The sequence below is a fragment of the Halyomorpha halys genome, unplaced genomic scaffold (assembly GCF_000696795.3).
Source record: "Halyomorpha halys isolate HHAL.00 unplaced genomic scaffold, Hhal_1.1 Scaffold1723.1, whole genome shotgun sequence".
In the NCBI taxonomy this organism is placed as follows: domain Eukaryota; kingdom Metazoa; phylum Arthropoda; class Insecta; order Hemiptera; family Pentatomidae; genus Halyomorpha; species Halyomorpha halys.
Genome location: NW_027115324.1, coordinates 260,926 through 288,593, shown reverse-complemented (window position 1 = coordinate 288,593; position 27,668 = coordinate 260,926). Strand labels below are relative to the sequence as shown.

The window sequence follows — 27,668 nt, the reverse complement described above, 5'->3', positions numbered from 1 at the left end:
CAAATCCACCAGGAAACGGGCCATGGATAGGAACAAGTCGTAATCCGATGATGCGAGGTATGGACTATATACCTCGCATCATCGGATTACGACTTGTTCCTATCCATGGCCCGTTTCCTTCAAGGGGAAAATTTTTGATTATTTTCGGAAGTTGATATTGCGGTGCAAGAGTTCCTTTACAGGTATCCCAAAGAATGGTATCAGCATTGGGATCGAGCAATTGGCTAGCTGATGGCTAATGACGGTAGATAACAGTGGACTATACTATGAGTATTAATTGTATTTTATATCAAAGAAATAATAATACAAAAATTTGGTGGAAAAACTGTCATTTTTTTTATATACCCCATTATTTATCACGTTTTGACTTGTAGTGAAGAAATATTTTTCTACTTTGGGGAAGCTTAAATTAAAGCTTTTTGCTACTTTGCTACGTGAAATTAATTTTACTGTTGTATCTGATTTAAATACAAAGTGTTGATCTAGTTTAGTGAATGAAAAGAAACAGAAATCAGTGTCATCTTCAATGATATTACAGTTGAAAACAAAAATACTAAAAACAGACCCAGCATTTACATTAAAATACTTTTATTATTTCATGTTTAAGATTTGATTTTATTACATTTTAAATTAATATTACTTATAATAATACAGCAGTTTTTAATGTTCATAAATAGTAAATAGTAAGGTATGTTATTTAATATCCCATTACAATCTCAGATGATTATTTAAAAGATTAGGTAGTTACGAAAATAAAGGATAAGGTAGCAAATATTTTATAAAAAAGGAGAGGGGGAGGAGTTACGAAAAACTGACGTTAGTTTTCTCATAAAACTAAGGTGTTACTTTGTTTCGCCCTTTTTTTGCGCCTTAATACATATATGAGTAACTTTATATCTAGCCCATCCTAGTAAATTAAAGTTGGCATAATGAAGTACATTAAATTCAAGAGAGCAAATTATTATCAGTGCGGTAATGACACGAGTTTGGGACTTGGGAAATAACATTCCCTCATATTTTGTTTCCAACTAAATCCTCTGTAACTAATTTCACTAATTGGAGCTACTACAGCTAATCAGCTACCACAGCTTGATGTTTCTAAAATGTTCCTTTATCCTAAGACTATATAAATCTATGCTGAGAGTTGTTTGATTTTAAAAAAAATAGTTTTACTCTTAATTAAAAATTAGGTGTCCTCCCTCGACCTGGGATTTTCGTCATTCTTCTCACTGTGCAAAAATTTTGTAGGATAAATAAAATAATGGCGTGCACACGCTCCTGGCTCGTGTATAGATCTCATAATTTAGGGGAAATGGAATATTTACTTTTATAAATATAGTAATAAGAGATATGAAAAAATGTCGGTTATGGACAGTAGTGAAGGTGGTATAAGGGAGAGGGCGGGCCGGGCAGGTCGCCCTATCGATCCCTAACCTCACGCACTTGGGCAAGGGCCTGCGTGCCTATCTTTACCCCTTCATATTATCAATTAGAAATATAATTATCTTTAATAATTCTCTAGTTTAGAGCAATAACCGACAATGTTTATTTTTAGTAAATATCTAGTTTTTAGAAATTGAAATCGTTTTTATGCAGTGTATTCTATCATAGATTAAACTTTTACATATAAAAACAAACTATGTTATCAGAAAAGTCACTGACTTTTCTTTTTTATACAACAGTGTATGTCATCCAAATCTTAGGTTTCAATTTTTCAGGCTAATTTTTATGAATTCAAAATTTTGACATTGGTTGGTGTGGTTGAATATTATTCTTGAAATTCCTTTCTTTTTTTTTTTTTTTTTTCATGCCATAGCATCTCTATGAAAATAAGGGTAACTTTTTTTTCCAAATTTCGTCAATTATCATACTGAAGTATATTATATACAAATAATATGCACTTTTGCTGACATATTTTTTTTTTTGTTCCTTTTTATGAATGTGTTCAGGATGATCAATTTTATTTTCATTATACTTCCATTTTCTTAACCGTAATCATTTACTTATATTGGAATAATTTTATTGTTATTATTTTTGATTTATTTTTTTCTATAATACGCTAATTTTTTTTATGTACAAAATGAAAGTTTATACTAATTTTTCATTCGATACGATATTGAACTTTTGTTTTCTTGTAATTATGAAATATTTGATATCTATAAAATATTTAATGAATCATTTTGATGAGACAGGTGCCTAAAATATTGTAACTTCTGTCTTGATACATGTCCTATCATATCGATTATTTCGTATTATATTAATTTCAAACATACCCTTTTTATTTTTAAAAAAAAGTTTTTAAAATGATGAAAAAATTTGTGAGAAACTTGATGACAACGCCGAGGAAGATCGGGGTCAGAGATAGCCTAATAGCTGACTCAGAGATCAACTTTATAGCGAGCGGGTGTCGTTAACTCGAGCGGCTTATTGCTTGTCTCAGGCTGCCCGCCGGAGCCTCGTAATATTGTCAGCGGCTCATGTACTCAATGCTATTTGCTTTCAATATAATCCCTGTGAGATAAGCAAATATTGTGATAGTTAAAGCAAGCATCTTGTTTCAAATTAATTTCCTTCGTACGTATTTCCTGCAAGTTTAATTGCACTGCTTATTGTTTACTCAACTAAATAAGCTATGAAAGCGTAATAGTTGTTTGAAAATTTTTATTTTTTCTTGTGATCCTACTTATATATATTTATTTATTTCAGTTGTGAAATTCCCATACTATTCATGTTAATTTTCAAATTATATATTTTATTTTAATTTATAGTTTTAGTAACTAATAGATAAAAGTCAGTTACATCATACGTAATTTATTTTTTGGGAAGAGCTTCTTGAGGTAATCTGATATCAAAAATGTAGATAAAAAGCCCTGTGCGTTCCGTGGATTACAAAACGTTCTCTTACCACATACTTAAGTCCGTCTTGTATTTTTGTGATTTTTGAAAAATAAAAATATTCCATATAGATAGTTAAGTAAAAGTAATAAATCTAGGTTTTCGAAGTTTACGCCATATATATTAGACTACGCGAATTTTACGCCATATATATTAAAGTATGCGAATTTTTACGCCATATATATTAGAATATGCGAATTTTACGCCCCGTATAATTAGAGTTGGTCCAAATCTATAAGATAATGAATAGTTTAAAAATATATTTAAAAAAAAATTCGATAAATACTTAGAAAAAAAAAGAACTCAAACTTAATATAATCAAATTATATACAAGAAATATTTACAATTATCCAAAATTATGTTTGAACAAAGTTTACTATATTTATAATAGAAAAATATTATTTGTTGGTGCTTGGTATAACAGGAAATTTAACGAATTGGGTATTTTCTTTTTTTTATTAGTATTTTATCCACGAATAATCATTGATCCAAAAAAAAATAAATCAATTTTTACTTTCCCTAATTTCAGTAGGAAAATACGTATTCTTACAAATAGAAATATGTTTTATGTGGAGAAGATGGTTCAGAAAACGGTCAGAGAAGAACAGAAAGCTTATTTTATTAATGACCGTTCGACCAAAAATTCAGGCCTTCGACTGGTCTAAGAATAAAAAACAATATAAGACCATTCAGGAAATACCGAATATCTAGAAAATAACCTATAATATAGATACATAAGTAGTATTGAAAGGATGAAAATTTAGTAATATAATGTATTTAGTATTGAAAGGAATGAAATGCATAGTGTAAGTATTTTAAGAAGATGCAAACAGTATGAGCATATGATAATATGCAAATAAAAATCCACTAAGTAAATTTATGTACAAAATTAAAATAATTAAGAAAAACATTAAAAATGAAAAACGAAACGTATATATAATTAATTATATATATTTAATTATACAAACTAGGAACTGTGGAGTAATTACGTACAATATACGTAAAATTGTGTTTTTGAATTTTTTTTTTAACGGAGCATAAAATATTATATTTTAATTTTCCCAACCCCGAAACTGTAAATTAGCATTGTCATTAATACTGGGCAACGCTTGATATACGCTGTCACTCATAAGTATGACGTCTTTCCTGTTGCGTTCGCATTAGCCTTCAGGTCACGTACGGTATTGAAGGTTCTATCAACGTTTGTTACAGTTTAATCGTTTGAGATCTATAATATTTGAAACCCACCCTCCAGTGGACAGATATGGAGGACATCTTCCTGTAAATAGTTAAATTAGAACTTTAATAATAAGCGCTAAAAGTGGAATAACCACCGGAACTTATTCAGGATTCAACAGCATTCTTGGATGTTATTTTAGTTATCATTGTTTTCAACCACCTGGTTTATCCGCTAACTTATGTTGGGTACTTATATTTACGTATATTTTGCAGTTAAGACCTCTCAGTATGCGTTTCCCACTCTATGGTTTCCGACCTAGCAGAGTCCAATAATTTTTTGTCGTGGAAAATATTATTTTGCTGGTCAAGAATTTGGACCAGATGCGTGATGCTGAAGGACTGAGATCCTCATTCATACGCTGCAATAGGCTTCTGATTATATTGAAAAAATACCTGTTTAATATTCTGTATTGTGTTTATTTTTATCCAGTTAACAAACTTTCTAATGTGTTGATAACTTTTTATCATAAGTACTCCTTTTATATTTTAATGTCAGACTTCGATTTCAGATTATTTTTTATCATTTTTTTCATTATCATTCGAACCGGTTACTTTATTTTTTATGGTTTGATAAGATTGAATCGCTTTTTTGTTTTCTATAGTTTTTTGACAATTTCTTTTTTATTCATTTCGTATTTATGAGGTCTATATTTTAATTTATTTTATTTTTCGAACATCTTTGAATAACTTATATACGTAATATATACACATATGTTATACATATATAATACATAATATATACACATATATAATACATATATGTAAGTTACGGCCTGACCAAGTGCCATGTCAGCTAGTGTTGTGTGTATACATAGAGAGGAGAACAGAGACCAATAAAGCAGTCTTTCGCTTAAACCCTTGTCTTTTTGCTCTCGGCAACGTTTAAGTTTATATATGTATATTTTATAATAAATAAATTTCGGGGCTATATGCAATGGTGATCCGTGTTGGAACCACAGTTTTGATTACTTCAACGTAATTAATAAAAGAAAAAAATATTACTAGAGTAAGTTTGCTTTTCTGGGAACTAGAACGAAACTTTCGTGGTTTATTTAATTATTACTGAATTAATCCAAAACTTCACTTCTTTAAATATAATAAAATTTGTCGTGATTAAAAATCAAACGGTGCTCTCTGCGACTATTTCTTTCTAACATATAATTCTTCAAAAATTAATGATTTTCTCAAAAAAATAAAAAATAACATCGTACCTATCTTTTAGCGTGTTAAATATTTTTTGAAATTTTTTTAAAATTCTAATTAAATGTGTAAATATAAAATATTGAAAAGTTGTATCGAATACGAATATCGATTTTATATAAATGTTCACACTATAAAACACAAAAATAATAATTACTACTTAAATAGTTTTGGGTAAAATTATTTCTTGGTGTTCTATACAATTGATTTTCTTATTATATTTATTATTTTTATTAAAATTTAATTAGAATAACTCTTAACTTCTACTTATAAATGTTTTGATTATTTCCTTTTTCCAAGATAACAGCCGGAGTTGCTTATAACTTTCAGTTCAACCATTTCCACATTTTTGACTTTCTGGAGAAAATGTTTGGTTTTCTATCTTATTTTAGAAAGTATTGCCCAACCGCTTAATATTGTTTATGTTGGAGCGTCGCCTGCGATGAGCGTGTTTACTGAGACAACCAGTGGTGATAAAGGTCACAGAACAAACAGAACGAAATCGACTCCGGGCCGTTCGTATCACAATATTTGCTTATCAGCTGATTCGGCTTCCTCTTAGCTCTTAATGTTTTAGCAAACAATTACTGTTGATTCAGTTGAAGAAGAAACATTGAAGTTGAAGTGGTATCGAGTGCTATCTCGAGAGCTCTTGTGCATTGTATTGACCATAATGCTTTTCAAAATAACTATTCAACTACAAAGTATCTCTCAAGTAAATGTAATAATATTTGAGAATCTTTATTTCTTTTTATTACTACTTTAATTATTACAAAATATATTATATTACCTCTTTTAAATCATTTGTATTTTTATTTAAACCCAAAACATGTTGAGTTTAAAATGAAAATTAATTTTTAATGTATTTTTTTTAAAAAATATATTTCTTGCCTGTAACGTAATGTTTTATTTCGTGATGCTTTAAATTCCGCAGAAGGTTTTGATCAAGGCTTAAATTGGTAATCAGGAATAAATCTTTACAATTTTTGCTTCTACATATTTATTTGTGTATAAATTTCAATAATAAATACAAAAATAAATAATTTTGTTTTTCATAGTTACTATAATTAAATTAAATTAAAAAGAAACATCTTGGAAAATTGAATATGCGTATATAAATAAAATTTATGATATCCCCAGTTTTTCCTTTTAGCCTAATTGTTTAAATTTTAGGCTATTCTTTATCTGTGTATTATCTTGTTAAAAAGAAGTTTAAATACCCTATTTTTAGTTTCACTTTTTAAATTTATTACGTGTTTGCCGTAAGACATTGTAAATTAAATTTTGGCATCGTTGACCTTTATAAGGCTGAATTTATTAATGTTGGAAGAATATTTAGGAAATTTATTTTCGTAAGAAAGTTGTGTTAACTGACTACTGTTTGAAGGTAAAATATTCTTAATTATGAGAGATAGTTGACCCTGATGACGAACGAGGAGATGGTTGGGGGTGCGGTCAATGATAAACACAAATAAGTTGGATTAACCTATTTTATTGTGCCAACTATAAAATAGGCAGTTTAGTTATTTTTAATAGCAGTTGGCACAATAAAATAGGTTAATCCAACTTATTATTTGTGTTTATCACCTTTACTTTTATTTTGCCTCTTTATCAACTATTATTGTTACATATATTTTCTTCCTCTCAATTTTCACTTTCTTTTCATATTTCAATTTTTAAATTATTAATAACTAATATGTTCACACTTCTTTTCATTATATAACTTCATTTTTATTTCATTTCCTTTATTATGTTATTTTACCCACTTTTTCAGTTAGCTATGTATACATTTTATTTCCCGCTTCTCTCATCACTTCATTTTAATTCTATTTTGTAAAATTATTCATTTTATGTGTAAAATTATTCTGTTTATACTTTCTTTTTTATTTTTCTATACTTACTGTGGTTGTTATCTTGTTCTGTTCTAGCCGAAACGTTGGCACAATAAAATAGGTTAATCCAACTTATTTGTGTTTATCATTTACCGCACCCCCAACCATCTTCTCCTCGTAAAATATTCTTATTGAGAAATATTGTAGAGTCCTTGATTTTTACAGTTTCTATATTGTACGTCCGCAAGTCTTATATTATGAATTTGTAAAAATTTTATTTTGTTTGATTAGTTGGTTATGAAGAGAATTATTCTTTAGTAGTTACCTTTTGAACATATGAAGAGTTATCTTAGCGTATCCTATTCAGAATTAACAAGAAGCGAGCTTGAGGGTTAGTTTACTCATGGAAACGGTGGCTGTACGAAGCAATATCACTCGCCTTTGTGCCAATTAAGAGGCTCATTGGAAGCGGCAGGCGATGGCACGCGACCTCGGTGATTGTACTTAACCGAATTAGCTCCAGTGATGGCTTTGGATCTTTGATTGAGTCTCTTGTCTAGTCATTAACATGATTAATGATGCTAATTATGGGATTGTCTTTGTTCTAGCGGTCATAGAATGCCTTCTTTCACTCGTCCGTTTGTGTTAGTCCTCCATTTGTTGTTTGATATTTCCATCGAATTTTGATTAATAAGTTTTTATCTTACAGATCTGATAATTTACAGCAAAGCTGGAGAATGCGATTTTAGGCTTCAGTTCTGAAAATATATTTGTATTTATAGATGTCTTACAATAAACGGTTTAATCTCATATGGGACTGAAATGTTATGAAATCCTTCTTGGTTACTTATGCTTGAATATATTTTTAAAAAAAGCATAACTTTCAATGTATGTAACAATGTATAACTTAAAGATCATCTACATTACAGTTAGTTGTCGTAACTCTGATGGTTTTTATTATGTTATTTATCATTTGTTAAACAAATAATAAAAAAGAAATTAAATCAGAAAAAAAAAATTAATTAGGAATGAAACAGCTCCATTTATGTGCTGTATTTACATCCACCCAAGGAACTTCCAGAACACACTTTCCCCCCTCCCCTTGTGGAGAGGAAAACAGGAATCCAGGTAATCTCAAAGCTTCTCCTTCAGCTGTATTTGGGATATTGGAAGGTCGAATAAGGCCTAATTAATAAAATTATCTCCTCATCTGAATTTCTGTATGTTTCCCGAAACAAATACATCTGCTTTCATTTTAAACTGTTTGCTATAAAATCATTGGTTTCTAACGTTCATTTCTCATTCATTTTTTACATGTAATTTTCTGTTTTATTTGTAAAAAAGAACTTTTATAAAATTTCTGGCAAAGAGTAGTTAGTAGTTTGAGTTTTTCCACAACTAAGCGTACTCATTTTATAGAGGCTGAGTGGATCTCGGAAGGCTTCTCGAATCCACACCGTTGACTCACAGCTACTGGAATATTACAATACAATACATTATAATGAATAATTATCAATCACAGCCGGATTCGAACCTGGGTCCTTGGAGCTAGTAGCAGAAATCATAGTAAATAAAAAAAAAAATGTTTTTTCTTTAGCAGTGCAAAATGGTTACTAATAACTTAGCAGTGAAATTTCTTTCTTGATATGATTATAAAATTTATCATTCAACTTTTATTGTTATATAAAACGAATGTAGCATGAAATACTTTAACTGAACTTATAGTTATTATAATACATGAGATTATTTTTTCCATATACACTTTTGAGTTTAACAGATAAATTCTATTACCAGCATAATTTCAGTGATTTATTACGGGTTGCTGTCATTTTAATGGGATGGAAGTTGCCAACCTACATTGAGAGCTGTCGCTACACTCTGAGCTCATACATTCGTCACACCAGTCAGCCGTCACTATTTGCATTTATGCAGATGTCCCAGGTCTCGCCCAGTAGTTCTGGCTGTTATTCTCCATCATATGCAGTTGTTTCTGGAATGGTTTCTGTCATATCTGTCTGTTTGAGTGCTTGTAAAAGTTTCAGTTAATTTGTAATAATTAACTATTTAATATTTATTAGCTTACTTAATTGTTTACTATATATGACTATAGGATTAATTTGTTTGTGTATTAAACCGAGTAGGGCTGAATGTTGGTAGACTTATGCCAAATAGGCCGTAAGAAGAATTCTTCGTGACAAGGGTCGAGTTCTTAAATCTATTAAAGAAACAAGGAAAAATATTGTTAAAACAAGTGGATCATTAAAATTTTTCTGAAGTATTGATTCTTAATAATTTTAATTGCAAAATTATTTAAAATATTACGCTACATATTAACTATACTAAACCGTAATTATTATTTTGTTGTATATAACGCTGGTTAGTTTGCTGATACTGAATTAGTATGTGTGTTACCAATGTCTGCGTACTAAACTTAAATATCCTGACTGCTCCTCAGACTGGGGGGAAGTCCTCTTATTCGAGTGGTAACGATGACCGAAGCAATGCCAATTATTTCGTCTTTACCAAATTCTAGTCTTAATTATGATCCTTTTTATTAAATTTAATAACAATCCTATAGCAATAAAATATGTTTTTTTGTTTTTTACATCAATCTCAGTTCTGGTACATTAGTCCGAACAAAATATATTTGAACTAGAGAGATCTTGTGTTCAATTAGGGGAGGGGGGAGACACGCAAGGTAAGGAGTTAAATGAAGGAAGGAGGTTTATTGTTTATTGAATTGAATAGACAAGAACCACTCACCTCTCAGGAGAATAAATCATGGACAGCTGTGGTTTTCTGAAATGTCATTTTGGGTATCGCCCATTATATTTTTCGTTACCTCACGCGGCGGACACAAGGTCCCTCCAAATACTATATAAGAAGTCAAGCATCTGCTGGAGTGAGATAAGACAACATTATTTGTGGCCATTCCGCGTGGACTGGAAGCCAGCTAGTGATAACGGTACAAGTTGTAACTTATCCTCATTCAATATCTTCCAGGTAGTTGTGCTTGTAACAGCCACAAGTTCAAGCCCATAACAGTGTTGGCTCTATATTTGTTTGCCTTTATAGATCGTGTGTTTGACAGTAGTGAAAATAACTAGTTTTATTGGTGTTATTAATACCTCAGTTACAAATTGTAACGACATAAGCTATCTTAATTTATTTTCCCTTGAAAAAAAGTATCTTACCATACATAAATGGGGTTAAACCACTTGGTTTTGTGAAAAGCTAATTTGACTGTCTTCCAACATGCATATCCGGTATACGGAAATACTGCTTTGTTTAACAGCTTTAATTTGGTTCTATACCAAATATAGAAGTATTTGGTATTATTTCTCCTTGACAGCTTCAACATGTAACTACTAAATATTTTTCCATAAGAACTGTTGAAAATAATAATAATCCAAGTTGAAAATAATTTTTTTATTTTAATCCATAACAATTTTTTTTTTTTACCAACTAACATTGCACACAGGCTAAGGCTCACGATGGAAGCTCCCAGGGAGATTCCTTTCACACATATTACTGGTCGATCACATTTTATTTCGTCTGATATTAGAAGGTTGGTTGTGCTTTGGGATGATTTGGCTTCAACCATTTAAATTTCTGCCATTAGGGATTTTATATTTTGCCTCTTTCATTCATTATGCTAATGAACAACAATAAAGTTCTTAAATGGACCCATATTCCTCTGAAATTCATGAAATTAAAAGAACAAAAGAATTCACCTCGATTTCTATGAATTAATAATTTGTCTAAGAATTAATACATGTCTGTTATGAGACGTGTACGGATATTTAGATTTACTTCGAGGACCCAAAGAAACTATCCGTTGTAAATTCAATCCATATCCTTTAACCAATCAAAAATCCTTCGTAAGATCCTAAATGTTCGTTAAATTTTATATGAATTAATTAACAATAATTGTTACGTTAACTATGTTTATCATTAGACGAAATTATATGTCTGTTTTTTACTGTATGCTTTGAACCTCTTAGCAGCTTAAACTTTTTACAATAACCAATATTTTTTTCAGATATCTGCTAAAACAGTTTATAGATCTTCCCACATTGAAAATCGATTGGTAAAAATATTTCTATTTAATGCATTAATTTATCTCACTAAGCAGTGCATTTGATACTGTAATCTGATTGGTCCATACAATACTAACTCTCCGCTTACTGTTTTTTTTGCTCTGTGTTACGAGTTTCAGGGATTGAATCATAAATTGTTTATCAGTTAATACGCTCATAAAAAAATATCATTTTAAAATTATGCCTATTTCTTTTTTGTGTTTTTTTCCATTTATCAATTCTAAACCGTAATTATTTGTTACTTATGTAATTACTTTAATAAAAAAATAAATTGTGGCTTGCTGTGTCAATTGCATTCGAAAAGAGGCCGAATAGTCCAATGAAGACTATATTATATTGTACATAGTTTGTAATTTTTTAAATCTTCATTTTTATAAATAAGATTAAAAATCCTTCTATCAAAAAGGTCATGGTAATCACTTTTTATTGTATTACTAAATTAATTTATTTTTTTATATGATTATTCTTGTAATGAATGGAAATGTTCTTGGAGTGCTAGGGGACTGCACGAGGCTGCTGCCTTGCGGTCGATGTTGCCCTTGTGCGCCTGCCTTTGCGATTCCCTTCACTCTCTGTATGCACACGTGTTATCTAATGAGCACCTAAAGTTGAATCTTAATCATTTAAAAGTTAGCTCCTTTATATACATTAACTTATTTTTTCGCATTATTGATTTATATATACTTTATACATTATTCCTTCAGTCTAAAATAATTGCATACTCTATACCAGGGATTCTTAAACAAGGGATATGCCAGAGGTGTCAATATTTAATTTTTAATAATAAGAAGAATTAATTATAATTTTTAGTTAATTAGCAATTTATATAATTATATTTTATATATAGCAATAGCAATCTATTAACAGATCTGTTACAATAAAGGAAACTGGGTTGCTCATTGTGTAAAACGGTGAGCTATTAACTCAAAGGAGCCAGGTTTGAATCCGGCTGTGGGCTATATTATCTATTCTGTTACTGTAACCGTGTGTATTTGGGAATCCTCCGGGGTCCATCCAGTCTCATAAAACCCCCTAAATTGGGGAGCAAATGTTTGGCAGTTGAGCGTTTTCATTAACAAATTACCTTCTTGTATAACCATTGTTCAAGATATTTTACTTTCTTACAAAGTACTGAACACCTGACCTGATCCTTCATGAGTTGTAGCGGTACATATTTTCAGTTTTATTATCAAGTGGAATTGATAACATGACAGTTCCTGTATCTCCTTGCATATGCTACTGTTCCTTACATATATTTTTTCCAGCTGGTGTGTCATTTGATTTGATGCTTCCTAGATAGTAATAGAAAAAAAATCAATTCCAGTGAATTGGATGGTAAAATCCACTTCTTTCTTTTCAGCGATTGATACCAAAAGTAAAATGAACCTCCAAGTTAGCTTCCACGAAATAGTTTTAGTCCACTTAGAAGATTTAGAAAGAAGGTTAGTTTGTTATTTTTCCGTCTATAGTTCTAATGCCACCTACATTTGGATGATGAAACATGACGTTTTTCAAAACTTTCTTTAAAAAAAAAAGTCAAATAAAAGTATTTAATGACAACCTTTTTGGGTTAACTAATTTTAGGAGAAGGAGATAATTCAACCTAAAATTTTCATTCATCGAATGAAAGATAACTTTTCTCATTTGAGGTTAGCTAAAAAACAATCTGAAATTTAAATATGAAATTTTAATTCAATAAAATAAATGCTGAGTAAAAACAAATTGATTGTATAGATGTGGGAATATTGTCCCGGTGGCAGTCAATAAAAGTACAAAATAGTAAAAAAAAATTATTTATTGTTAACCAACGTTTCCCTGATGAAACAGCGAAGTGGGGTGAAACAGTGTTTACAAATAAATAGGTTTTTTTTCTTGTACCTTTTTTGACCGCCACCATGACTATCTTCCTATAATCAACTATTAATCTTTCAATTGTGTAGAAATGTTTTATGTATTAATAATGGTAAATAAAAATACAATACTATAAAAAAAGTAGCTTAGAGACTAGACAAAAGTGGCGCGAATTTTTTTTTTTTGGCTCAACCATGATTCGGCGGCGAAAGAAGTCCAGGAACCATTGCTACATATTACATCATTAATTGCCTACATAATAATTTTTTCTTTGTTATTAAATGCGTTAAAAAAACAGCTAATATTAATTAGTGCATAAATAGTTTATTCATTTAGTTGTATTATGAATTTATTTTTTTCTCTTTTTGTTATAGGTGAGTACATATGGGTGATAACTACTGTATAAGTAAGCTTTTATTTTTGTAATATTTTGCCTGATGACTATCAATTATTAAAATATGTTATAAATTGTTTATTTCTATTATTTTAGCTATATTTTATTTATTTATTTTTTTTAATTTTCTCTGAATAGTTCTTCGAACCATACATTCAATTACTATCTCGGGCACTGTAAGTTCAATTTGAAGTTCTACCTCCTCATCCAATAAGAATGACTTGAGCATTCCCTACTACCTAATTTAGAGTGGCAACCTGTTGATAACCAACCCCGGGTGAGTAATCTCATCTCCGGCCAGTTACCTTAGGAGAATATTAGTCTGCCCTAAAAGATCTTTCTCATTACCAATTGTTGACAATTTTAACAGATTAGTTAGTTTATTGGTTTTCTACTCTTTTTCTGTAATTATCTTATGTATATTAAAATATTATGAAATTGAATTCATTTTTGAACTGGATGTTGGTATAAATAATAATATAAACATTATATTCTGGCTTATTAATGAAATGCGTTAGGTGGAAGGAACAATAGAGTAGGAAACTATTTTATAAATATTTACCTATTCATAGTTTACTGCACCGTCTTTTTTAATAAAATAACTTGAAATAGGAGTTTTTTTTATTTATTAGCTATTCATGTTGAATATTATGCCCCTACCTTCCCCTTGTGTTCAATTATTTTTTGTCTGATAAAGTTCCAACACAGTTTGAGAGAAAATTGCACCTCAATTCACAAAACGGGTGGGTCGGTGTTCTTTTAAATTTTAAATGAGATGCTTTTTATAGATTCCAGTAAAAGACTAAGGCAAAGGATTCTAAAAGTAGATTGCTCGAGCTCTTTTATTTCCCTTCCCTAGGATTACTTCATTTTATTTTGCATTAGTTAACTGGATCGATTTCTACTCCCGTGGGCCCTCTTGAAGCGATCGAGAATGTCTGAAGCAATATCCGTAGTTTACTAAGACGGACTGCTTCCGATAGCCTTTTAGTGATTAATGGCGTGTTTTTAATTTTCCTTTAGACGTTAGTTTACAGAAAGCGGGACCGCCATTTATTTCTATTCTATCTATTTCATTGTATATCATTAGCGCGATGGTTGATGAAGCAGCACTCGAGGCTCCTTGAACGATGTTGAAAGCTTACATATCTTTCCAACGCAGAAATTTTCCATCCTTTAAGAGAACTCATATAGAAAGGGTGGCAAAGTTATGGAATGAACAGGCAATGGATAAACTTAAATTGGTGAAACCAACAGTTGTAAAATGGAAAGTTCCAGACCGTCAAGAGTAGAAAAAAGTGTTCCGGCTAGGACATCTAATGCCTAGAAAATTGGCACTGGTGTACTTGCTTGTATCAGTGAAATAATTATGATATGCACGTGTAGTGCACGGATTTTATAATCAACTTTAACTTTATCTGTTTTAAGTCAACAAAGCTTTTTCTTTTTTGTAGTGAAACCTCTTTACCGACTTTCTAAATCTTAGGTAAAAAAATTGAGTAAATTGATTTCGTAAAACGAGATGAGATGAAACGGAAGTAGTGGGAGGGAGAGTGGACTATGCAGGTCAATTTAAGCCGAAACGTTTTATATCTTAACGGGAGTGTAGGAGTTTACAGTAATTTACTTATTCTCTCCTATTTATATTACTTATTGTGTATTGATTGATAATTATTGTTTAATAATAATTTATTTATTAATTTTTCATTTTCTTTCCTGGAAATTGTTATGGTCTTAAAAGAAGTTGATTATTTCTTATAAGAAGAGTATTTTATAAGAGAATATTAGTGGAGGTTGTATAGACCCCTTACAGTGAAGGTATTTGGGTGACCGTCCCACCGTCCCTTAATGCAACCCCCAACTCGATATTAAATTATCGATTAGGGTTTAATGTAGTAGGAGATACCGAATATAATTGAATTAGAGTATTTATGACTGTTATTGTCCAAAATACATATTATAATATTTATCTAAAGACTTGTGGAATTTTATCTATTCATAGATTTGTTGCTAGATGAATGAACCCAAATTTAATTCCTAGCATTCGCTGAGCTCATTACTATGCGTGCGCGATCCTCTTATTACGCGTACTGGATGCCTAATTTCATTCATTTCAAAACACAAGCATAAATATAGAATTGAAACGGTTATTTTATACCTGTACTTAAAATAGTTTTTCCCACTTGTTATGAATTAAAAATAGTTTCCACTAAATACATCGTTTTTTCTTTTATTATATCTTTTTTTTTTTTTTACCACCAACAGTCCTTCTTGAATTAGACACATCACTAGTTTACTTTGGCTCCAAATATTCGGTATGTGTTAAATTAAAACAAATAATTGATTTTGTAATTTGTGTATTCATATAAACCATTAGTTTAAGGCATGTAATTACTTTTCTAATGATTGTAAAATGAACGTTATTAAGGGGCATAAATAAAGCTACTTCACTTTTGCTGTAGCTTTTTGGTCCCCCTAGGCAGAATGTTTTCTGACAGCTGCTGGTAAAATTTATCGCTGTTGGCGATTTCAACCCTAAACACCTAATCTATGACTCTCAACTTGGTACTAAAGTTTTATCTTAATTAATTTTATCAGACACAATCTCGACAGAAACATCGATTTATTAGGGAACTTGCAAGTATAAAACTCTTAACTATCTTGACCCTTTTATCTCATAAGTTGTCTACGATTTAGAACGTCACACCGTCAGTGCAATCGTTGATCCTCATTCCAATCATCCATTCTTTCATTAGTGGTGAATATAAACTCGGAATTATTTATTGACTACTATTATTCTGGTATAGTTTTGATTTAATAAGATCAGTTGGCATTTTATGAAAATGTCCATATAATGCAATGTGTTCTATATCTGAATTCAGATTAAAAATAAACTCGTACCCCGAAGTAATTTATCGTGCACTGATAAACTGCCATCAGTTAGACAATATTTACGCCCATATAATTTTTTGTATTGAGTTGTACAACGTTGGTAAAGTTTCAATTGAACAAAAAAATTCTTTATTCTTATCTTCGCTAATCAGCTCGTCTACTTCACATATTAACACCATTAGTTAAAAAAAAAATTATTTTTAAATCTCAAGTGATTCTTTCAACCTTATTTATCTCTGTCACAAAGCGTATATAACAAATTCATGTAAAAATTTGACTACATCTACTATAGCCTAATGAATTATTCTTTATACACACTTCTGCACTTACCCTTTAAATACTGTAAGGTATAACAAGAAAGGTGGCACCCTTTGTTTACTGTTAAGCGATTTAACAACTACTGGCGAGTCTTTGGCCTGAGTGCCAATTAAAAATCTTAGTAACTTGGATCCTTGAATCTCGTGCCTTTCACATTTTGGTTAGATATTTAATCATAGGGTTTAAATTCTGTCGATAATCGAAAAATGTGGAGTATGTCATTACCAATATTTTTCAATGGTCTAGTAAAACTCTTTCTTCCTTTTTAGCATAACGATTATAGCATAGGATCTCAAAACGAAACTGCGTTCTATAACTCATCTCTCAGTCCATGCTTTTACTAATTAATGTTTATTATCCAGGGAGTAATAAAATTGTAACCACTAGGAGTGTCGCGAAAATCGCCCCCTTCCTCCACCCCGTCTTGCTTGAAGAGGTTTCTCAGTTTAAATTCTCTTGGTTAGAAAAACTCTCACGGAGGGGGTCAGCCATCAAATTAATTCACGAGGCAGCCGCTTTTCCCTCGGGATATTAGGGGATGAGAGTTCAACGCCTCCCTCAATCTTCTCTGTCTCCATATTTTTTTCTCTTCTTTCCTATTCTAACCATATTTGCTGCAGTCTTATTTTCTTTTGTTGTTTGTTCCATGATATTTTTTCATTTATTCAGCTGGTTCATTATCCAGTCTCTTTTCATGATGTCTCTTGAATGACGAATCTTTTGATAAATTCTCTTGAGTACGTTAGAGTTGCTTAGTGTTCATAAATTCGACAGGTGAATGTTACTAGTATAAATTAAGATTATTTATTATTAGTCGGTTTAGTCCCACGGACGGTTTAGTAACAATGAAAAAAAAATGCAAAATATAATATTTATTTCTATTCAGTAAAAACATGGGAGCAGATTGCAGCAATAAATATGATGATGTCCAGCTGCCTTGAATTCCTTGAATATTGGTTTGCACTGGTCCCATAAAAATTTTGAAATTATCATTAATAGACTGTAAGTCTCACGTTATTTAAACGCGAATTGTTTAGTTTGTATAATTTTATATTTTTTGTACAACCTGTCTAATACTGAGTACAAGACCCTTTGACATTAAAACATTACATGAAAGTGTGCATTCAAGTGTGTTTTTAGTTTTGATTCAGCCAATTAATACATTAATAAATTTCGTAAATATGCTAAAACCAAATGTAGATCAGATTACCATCAAGAAGGAAAAAAAATCTTTTATTATATGAATAAATAATTTATAGGAATATTACAAAATTTTTAAAATAATATGCTTAGGTTGTACATAAATCCTGAAGATTAATCTGGTATATATATGGGAGACATTATTGAGTATTTAGTTATTTCTGATTCATGAAAATAAAATAGCAGCTCGGTATTTAATTTTTTCGCCAAATCTGATATTTCAGATTCATATTATTTCCCCTTAAAAGCTTCAAACAGCTCCAAATTTTAATTTCAAGAAATTTAACCCTGAGTGAGGGGTTACAATTTTACTCACCTAGTTTTGAAAATAGATATATTAATCCTATGGAGTTTGTTTTGTTTTTTTTGAAAAGGGTAATATGCATACCATGTTAAACACAAGGTAAAATATTGCTAATTTAATTGTTAATGTATTGAATAACGTTACTCATATTTAATTTTATTTACAATCGTCAAAATGACTGAAAAGTTAATGATGTTAAGAGAAAATTTATCAAATTGAAGATCTGCCATTTTGTATCCTTAACTCACTTGAGAACCACTAACGAAGTTTCATTACTTTATTTATTTTTTTCGTCAATTCATCAATTTACTGTTAATGTTGCTTTATTTACATGTTTATATTCTAATTAAACTATTCAACCCCTCTGAGTCTTTCTCAAAATACCTTTTCGGGCTTACTAAAGACTAGCATAGATATCCTATAAATCATAATGTGAATAAAAGTATAGTGAAATTTATTCAATTATGTGTATTTTTTATTTTCGCTTAAAATTTAATCGTTAATTTAATTTTTTTTTTTAATGATATGTTCAACCTCAGTGTGAGAAGTTACTCAGGTAACATGTTACGGAAGTAACATATTATTCATTGTTTAACAAACGTCCTTAATAATCATTCAAATGTCATGTTCAAATTATACATATTTTTATTTAAAAGCCAAATAAATTTTTTTGTGTCCTTATTTTGTTTTAAAATTTATCCATCAAGTTGACGAAAAGTCCCTTTTTCACAGTATTGAGATCCTTGAATTTTGCCCTAATATATATTTTTAAAACGTTATAAACACTCTTCCACGGGTATGATGTTGCCATGGGAACGATTACAAAATCTTTTTCTTGTTAAATAGATATTGTACACATAATAATTTTACCAAGTTACGAAATAATTAAAATATTTGTCTACACTTATATATTTTAATTTATTATTTGCTAGTTTTGAACTTTTATTTATATATCTCCAGGTTTTAATTTACGATGATTTTTATCGTTTCTTTTTGAGATTCAAAAAATTTAAGTTAATAAGTTTAGAATTTATCTGTTAAAAAGATTAAGTATATACTAAAAAGTATGGATATATATTATGGATCTGCTTTTTGAAATTTTTGAGGCGAATATTGTTACCTACTATCTGTATTAGATTTATTATTATATTTATTTATATTTTATATTATAGTTGCCATATAAAAATCCTGATCGAAATGCCTTGTTTTTTGTGTTTTCATTTAATAGTTACGGCTCACACTGTAGAAGTCTGATGTCTCATATTGATTTATTTAGTATGAAAGCCGTTAGAATTACATGAGTAGAAAATGATGAAGCACGAATTGATCAATTATTCAATTGTTGCCAAGTTATTAGTATCCAAAGCACGAAAAAATATGGATTTATTTTTCAATGACAAGTTATTTGCAGTGTTGCATGTTAAATTGTTTGCATGCTGTTTGTTAAATACTAACTATTTCGTGTTATTATTGTCTAGGGTGAATGGATAGTTTCCTACTTTTTTGTATGAATACTCAATCTTTTTCTTTTTCTACTAGAAGTATTTACTTAAGAAACATTCATCAATTCAATATTAACTCATTCAATTCCGTAGTATGCGTGAGTGTGGTCCGCAGTCACTCATATTTAAGGTCGACAATAATATTTGTGTTAGATTTGCCTGATATTTATGATATTTCCAAAGCATGTATTCCAAATTACTGTCTCCCGTATTAGTTGTACACTATATTATATTATTATATAATATTACTTCCGCAAGTAATATTTTAATTTAAAATACAATACTTACTTCTTGAAGGGGAGGGTGAGAATTAATATAAACCGAGTCAAGAGTTCATTCTGCATTTCGACAGAATTTTTTCAAACTAAGAATTACTAATTCTTTGATTTTGATTTCATTTCTAAAGAATTATACATAGACTCTCGTGAAAAACAAAACAAAAATGCCTTGCTTATCTATGGTGGTGTATAAATCTTTTCAACCGTGGAATTCAGAATATAGCCATATTCTAATAATATCAGTAAAAATTTTTTTTCTATGAAGGTTGTCTTTCTCACATTTACGGTCTTTAAACATATTATAAAATTAATAAGTATGTAAAGATATATTTGTATAATGATATTTTTCTCATAATCATTTGTTTTGTTTTTTTTCTCCTCTTATTTACTCCAGCTTGCTGTTAACGCTAAGATAGATCTTTGCTCTGAAGTAGATACAAATTTTTTGCTACGTCATTGCATATCACGCCTATAATGCAACTTCAACTGTGACCTAGTTCTGGACTTCATAATTCTTTCTTCAACACATTTTTCACTTCGGTTAGTATTGTCCCTTACTTGTTAGGAAACACTCATGTTCTTGACACTATTCCATCTTGTGAATATTCCCAGATGATATACCCATACTTGCGCATTTCTTTGTGCATGAAAATGGCACATTAATGCCAAAAGCATAGTTTGTATTTTAAAATGGTATTTAAATAGCATTTCTATTTTTAACTAAAATAAAACTTATGAAAATTTAGAAAACAATTTTTTTAATTTCTTAACAGTCCCATACTTATGAAAATATTTGCTTTTTAATTTTTGATCTCATCATTTCTCAGTAATGCATTTTGTGTCATACCTGCTCAAAGGTTTCCTAGTAAAGTGATCAGAGCCATTAGGCAATCCCCTGTCGCTTGCTCATCGCATAATTAGACTTCTCATTCAATGTTAGTCATGTTTCATATATATTCTCATAAATTTTTAAGTTGAACTTTTGTTCTCAATAACCTTTCATTTATGCCGTGCAAGACCTCTTGAATAAATAGAACTTATTAAAATCGCTTTTGGACTTTTTCAAGCCGTTTTTCGAGAAAGATATTTTAAAAAAAAAAGTTTAAATACAAAAGATTTTACATATTCGCGAATTATGGGAAAATTTATTTATTTATTTTTTTTATTACATGGACAAAAATAAATCAAAATTCAAGCCAAGAAAAAATGTCATTTGCGTATTTTTACTATACGTCCAAAAATAGGTATTTTCACGGTTTTTAATTATTTTTTACACTTTTATTCAGCTATCAAATACTCGTTCTTGTTTTATTTTTTTTTAAACCATTATTGCTTATTATTTTTTTGTTTTTCACAGATACCATATATTATGCCCATTTTAGAATATTATAATGAATAAATGAACCAAACGAAAACTAAGAAAAAATGGTTCGACTTTTCTTTTTATTTTAGCTATGGAGTCATAGTCTTCCAGTCTTTCTAGAATGACTGTCGGATCACGACATAATTATCTGATAATTTGTTTCAAAGTGGGTGATTACAAATTTTAAACTTTTAAATTAAATTAAAATTTTAAATCTCGGCCATCATGGAATCATAATGTATGGATAAAATAAATAATCCTTTTATTTATTTTTTTTCAAATTGTGAACTGTTTCGGACATGTACACGGATATCAGGCTTTACCATTCATCAAAGAAATTATGAACCATAGTGCTACAATTGTCTATATATCAGTGTCCAGTAAACACCTCTGTAAAAGTCTTTATAATTCATTTGTTTCGACAGATACTCTACACACAGTAGATAAGTGCAATTAATTATTGGTTTATGCATAATTAATGAAATGACCAGTAATATTGGCTCGAAAATAGACATGAAAAATATGGAAGCGCCAATTAATATCTTGAAGCTGCTTTTATGGAAACCCTGTAAATAAAATGTGTTGTTATTCTGTTGTTTAGTAATTGGGCGTTCTATCTCAGATAATTAATATATACCGGTAAAGGTCAAGTGGTTTTAATGTCATTAGACAATTATTGATTGTGATGAAACAATGGATTGTTTTTCCTTTATCACGTTACAGACTTAATTTGCAATTTTATGATCATTCTAGGTATATGACATACATTCATTGTTTATTAGATTTTATCTACAAGAAAATAATTATATAAAAATGTAATTTGGAGACAACAATTATTAAAAACAACTTAAATAACTGCGCTAGAGGTTTCTCATCTAATTGGAACGATATAATTTAATTACATACCCTTTGCCAAAATTTGAATTATGAAGAATATAAAATAGGTTTTTCTGATATTTTATGATTTTGTAGGAAATTATATCTGAAGCCACTACCTCCAAATTGTAGACCGTTCCTACGATCTTATTCTACAATTTTATATGGAATCTTTAGTATTTATGAAAAATTAACCCATTTCTTATTCTAAAACATAAATTCCATAAAATAAAATTATTATAAATCATCGTCCTGTGAAATAAAAGTTTTATTTCTAATTAATTAATTTAAAAACTTAGTCTTGAGATCCTTCCCGCTTAACTGGCTTAGGATTAATCGCTACAATCCATTTGAACGGAATTGAACTGTTTAGTGACCTACATTGACAGGCCACCAGCGGAAAGCAATCGTAGCTGTCTGTACCAGGTTGCATTTAGCCATGCAATATTTTATGCGAAATGCATTGTATTTTAATCTTCGTCCTCATATATTGGTTTCAGTTATCGTCAAAAATGACTTAATAATATTTTCTTTTATCTTCGTTTATTTATTTTTTGTTATGTTTTATCTTCTGTCAATTTACCATTTCTATTTATTTTTTTGAAAGTGTTTAGTAAAAAACATCAAACATTATCTATAACTAAATATGAATGTGTTCAATTCAGTTACTTGAAGTTAGTTAAACAGCTTCCTAAACCTAAATTTTGGATGAAGTATGGTAAATAATTATTGGAGCACAGTTTTTAATATGACAAACGCAACTAATACCCCCAATTTGAATTTTAAATATAAAATAATGTATTGTATAAATATAAATATAAAATATGTGTTAGATGATCTTTTATAATAAATTTAATTTGTGTTCATAATTTTATTTCATTTAATTTTTTTTATATTGGAAAAAAATGTATCATAAATGAAACATTTATTACTCTGGTATAGTTAAACTAAATTCAAATGTTTGGGAAGGTAACTTCGGAAAGAAGAGCTTTCCCTCTTTCTGAAGGATAGCAATGAAATATAGATAAAAATTTCCTTAACACATAAAAGTTGCTTAAACAATTACTTATTTATTTTTGAAATTAAAAATGGCCTAGTAGGGTCCATTTTTTTCATTTGGTTTGTGATATTAAAATGCGAAGTTGATGAGTTGGATACCCTTGGTGCTCTGAATGATTTTCTTGAATTTTGTGGTACAAAACTAGCTTTACATATTACGGATTTGCGAAAAATCTATTTGTGATGTAAGAAAAGGGGGCTAATTTTCGGTTTCGGCGCACGAAAAAACAAAGATAAAATTATTAAATTTCAATAAGTTCCCTTTTTATATTTCTGTAACTGTTTAAAACCTTAGCTATTAGTCGTATGGACATTATAAAAATAGGTTCACACTATTGTTGGTACAGGTGTGCCCCGATGGAGCAGACGGTTGCCGAAGTAATGAGCATTAGGAGGCGAGGCGACTGAGCTCGTGAATCACTAATCTGGTGCACTACTTATGGTGTGCTTTTAGCACTTGTGCTTCCCTCTTTTGTGGGTTTAATGGTTCTTCTAGATTTATGGGTCTGCGGTTCTGCTAGTTTCTTATAAGGAGGCGAAGGGACTATTATCTCTTCCATGATCATCAGCATGGGGGGAAACTTGTATCACTTATATTTGGTACAATATCAATGAATCCAAGAGAATGATGAAATCAGTTAATGTATTTGATCTGCGAATCTTCTTAATATTACGAATTGTATTTTTATTGTATATATGTATCCAAAAGCTGATTTTTACAATTATAAAGTAACACGACTTTGTTATTAGTTTTAAATATTGTATTTTGTTTAAAAGAGTTTATTAGAAGCGAATGATTGAGTTTGAAATAACAACTGAATTAGAGGGACATTACGCAGTTGTAATTTCAACTCTAATTTCAGGGTATTTCAACCGAGGCAAGGAGAGCAGAAAGCTATCTTGCAAAAGCGTCCTAGAATCTAAATCTGCTTGTTTTTTTTCTACATCCTTTACAAAACTAAGTGTAATGTTTTTAACTTTGATTAATACAATAGACGTGATGAAAGAAAAGCTACGTACTCAAAATACAACAAATACTTTAATTATTACAAATATGAATGTTTAATAAATAAATATTTGAAATACGTGATCAATGTTCAAAAAATCAAAAATGACAAAACAACTATAATGTTTTTTATTTTGACACAATAAACTTGGTGTGATAAAGGAAAAAAAAAGAAATATAGGAAGATTACGTACTCTGAATAAAACAAATTAATCTAAATAATGAATATAAATTAATAAAATATTTAATCATTAAAAATACATGCTAAATATATTTTTTTTAAACTTTGACCAATAAAATTCTCACGATACTAGAAAAAAAGAACAATTTTAAGTGCACTTGAGTGGGACATAAAAATGGAAGTTTTCATTTTTGTCATAAGAAAAGTTGTAATATTGTATGTGTTTCTAATCTATGAACGATGAATTATCTGAGTAGGTATTTATAGTTAGCTTTTATGAGGCTTAATCTATGAAAATAATATTTTGAAAAATGGAAATAAAATAATATCTGCCCTTTTCACTTCAAGCATCTTACTAACGCTAAGTAATCAAATAAATGATTCTAGCGATGCCCGGCTACTCCTAATTTCTTTGCAATAATCATAAATGATTAGGAGTCACATTTTTAATAAATACGGCCGATTACTGTTGAGATGAAGGCCTGCTTTAGATCATCTTGTAAAATTTTGACCCCTTAATTGTGAGCTATCAGTCATACTCCATTCCATCCCTCGGCCCTTTTGTTGAGATGATGTGAATAAATCTCGGTAGATAGGGGAAGGGTTATTTATTGCGGGTTCCTCGGTTCCCAATTTATCATGTTTCCATCTCCCTTTCCTACGGTTACGTCACCAAGGAAAGAAATTGCCTCTTCTGGAAAACAAACATTTGTTGATTCCACTCCCTAATATCATTAATCCTCAGTGTTTTCGCGAATAGTCGATCTTGACATAATCAGTCTTTTTTTTATTTATCGTACTAATGTCAATATTTCTCAATGAGGACATTTTCTGATTTAAATTAGAATATTATTTTTCTTTTAATCTAGAATGAAAATAATATTTGTTGCTTCCTCATTACAGAATGTAAAGAAGTTGTTTGTTTTTGATTATCTCGGTCTATGAGAATCTTGGCATTTACTCGTCGCGCTAATATGACAACTGTTATTGTCTGTATGATGACTTATAAGACACCATGTATGTGTATAAATAGAAGAGTATATATACATACACCCACCTCTTATGGTTAATAACTTGCAGTAAAAGGTTGGAGGAAAGACTATATTGGAAGGAGCGATCTGGCAGGAAACGTGAAGCCAAGAAGGCGGGCATTATGATAGACTCAGGGGCGTGACAGAGGAGACGAGGGTACGAGCCAATCACTGCCTGTAGTTAGTTTCAGTTTAGATAACAATGGCGAACATTCCTATTAAACTCAACATAAACCTAGCCTCTGTGGGTGTGACCTTATTGGCTTCACTTTTGCTTTGAAGGAGATTGTCGATATGCCTCCCCTCTGAATAAAAGAAAGAAAATAGGGTTATATGCCAAAGAGCTATAGTAGGATGCTGCACAAAGGCCACATCGTACACTTAGTTTCAGATCACCTGTCTGTCATATTTGGTTTCCATTAGTACATTAAAACTTAATATTTACAATTCATTCCTCTTCTGTTTGTCTTCTTTGAATTATGAAAAATGCTTATGCATTTAATCGGGAGTTAGTTTAATAAATTTATTTATGAATTATATTTTAATATAAAATAATTTAATTTATAAATTATATTTACCAATTATTATTAGCTTAACTCAATTATTATTTAATAATAATTGAGTTAAGCTAATAATAATTGGTAAATTATATTTACCAATTAATGGATTATAATCATAAATGTATGATTTCAATCCATAATTTTTGAAATTATTTCGTGAGAAAAACGTTAGTTTACTAGCTACCAAAAAATATATATATACTGTAGCTGAGTACTATATATGACACCTTCCATTTGTGCTGAGGTAAAAAATAGCATCAAAGCACTCTATATTTCTCTGACAGAGAAAACCTTTTAGTTCTGTGTTGATTTATTTTATAAAACATAGAGTATTTAGAATGTTCATCTCCAGACATTATTTATATAAAAATTCATAATAAATGTGAGTGTAAGTGATGATTAAAGCCATTTTTATGCAAGATGTTTTTTTATTTAGATGGAATATTTAATATAAGATTAAGAAATTGGGAGGTAAATAAATAAATTACTCTACATATTTACGGAAGAATGGAAGGAAAAAGTATAAAAATAATGTACATGAGCACGTGTCTTGTAATAATATATTATTTACAGAATGTTCAGTAAGCCTTTATAAATATTTAAGGAGGTTAAAGAATTCCTAATTAAACAGAACGTTTATATAAACAATCCAGAATTCACCTTGAAACCTAGTACAACGCTACATCTTTCCCATATCCTCACAAATAACACCACATCTGTTGAGTGTTATGAATGGGGTTGTTGTGTCTCCTTAAAAATATAGTCTTTCGTTTTAAATTTAAATTACATAAATTATGTTCAACCGCCGAACTCTACACGGCAGAATCAGCCTTCCATTCTTACCTTTCAATAACTCTTAAGATAATTGTAATAAGTTCAGATTCGTTGACCTCACTAAAAATTAAAAAAGTGAAACACGAGGAAACTAATTTCACGTTTGTATTTAAATTTTTAAAAACGAATCACCTTTCTAAATTATATGTCTTCTTAGATTTTAATTAATTATTTTTTTTATTGTAGGAATCATATACCTCTGCACACATGTGAATGTCTGTGTTTGTTATAGCTTCTCAATTATAAAAATCTATAAATCTTAATTACCAAAAGGTTTTACGCATTATAGTTAACAATAAATTTAATATTATTCAAAAGAAAAAAATATTATGCTCTAATACGCCCTGGTAGAGACATTACATGACCTCTCAAGTTTTTTATATGTTATAATACTTCTTAAAGATAATTTATTTAAAATTTCACTTCTATTCGCTTAGCGTCATTAGTCTTCCTTAGTGCCTGAAAGCAGCCTTCATGGTTTTTAAAGAATGTTGATTAATGGCGATTTCCTTTTTTAAAGGTAATGTCATTCATCTTAAGTGGTAAATGATAATTTCCGTAACAATTGCCATTTTCTTTGAATAATTCTTTTTCACTTCGGGATTTTCTTTTATATTTTATTTTTTATGTTTATTTGAAGTTTTTGTTTCGAAAACCTGATTGTTAAAATTATTGCATTTAAAGAGTTTCTTTAATAGAATGTTGATGTATCAGCTTTGGGAAGATTATTATTTAACAATTGATATGGGATCA

General features: G+C 29.7%; 1 protein-coding gene across 3 annotated transcripts in view; it reads left to right on the top strand.

Annotated features, from left to right (window-relative positions):
- The first annotated feature begins 12,563 nt into the window (after positions 1 to 12,563).
- Syx1A (Syntaxin 1A) overlaps positions 12,564 to 27,668 on the top strand; it is a 115,196-nt gene continuing 100,091 nt past the window's right edge. For all 3 annotated transcript variants that reach the window (XR_010844805.1, XR_010844806.1, XM_014435895.3), the window contains exon 1: positions 12,564 to 12,708. The gene's annotated coding sequence lies outside the window, so the exon portion shown is untranslated. The remainder of the gene's footprint in view (positions 12,709 to 27,668) is intronic.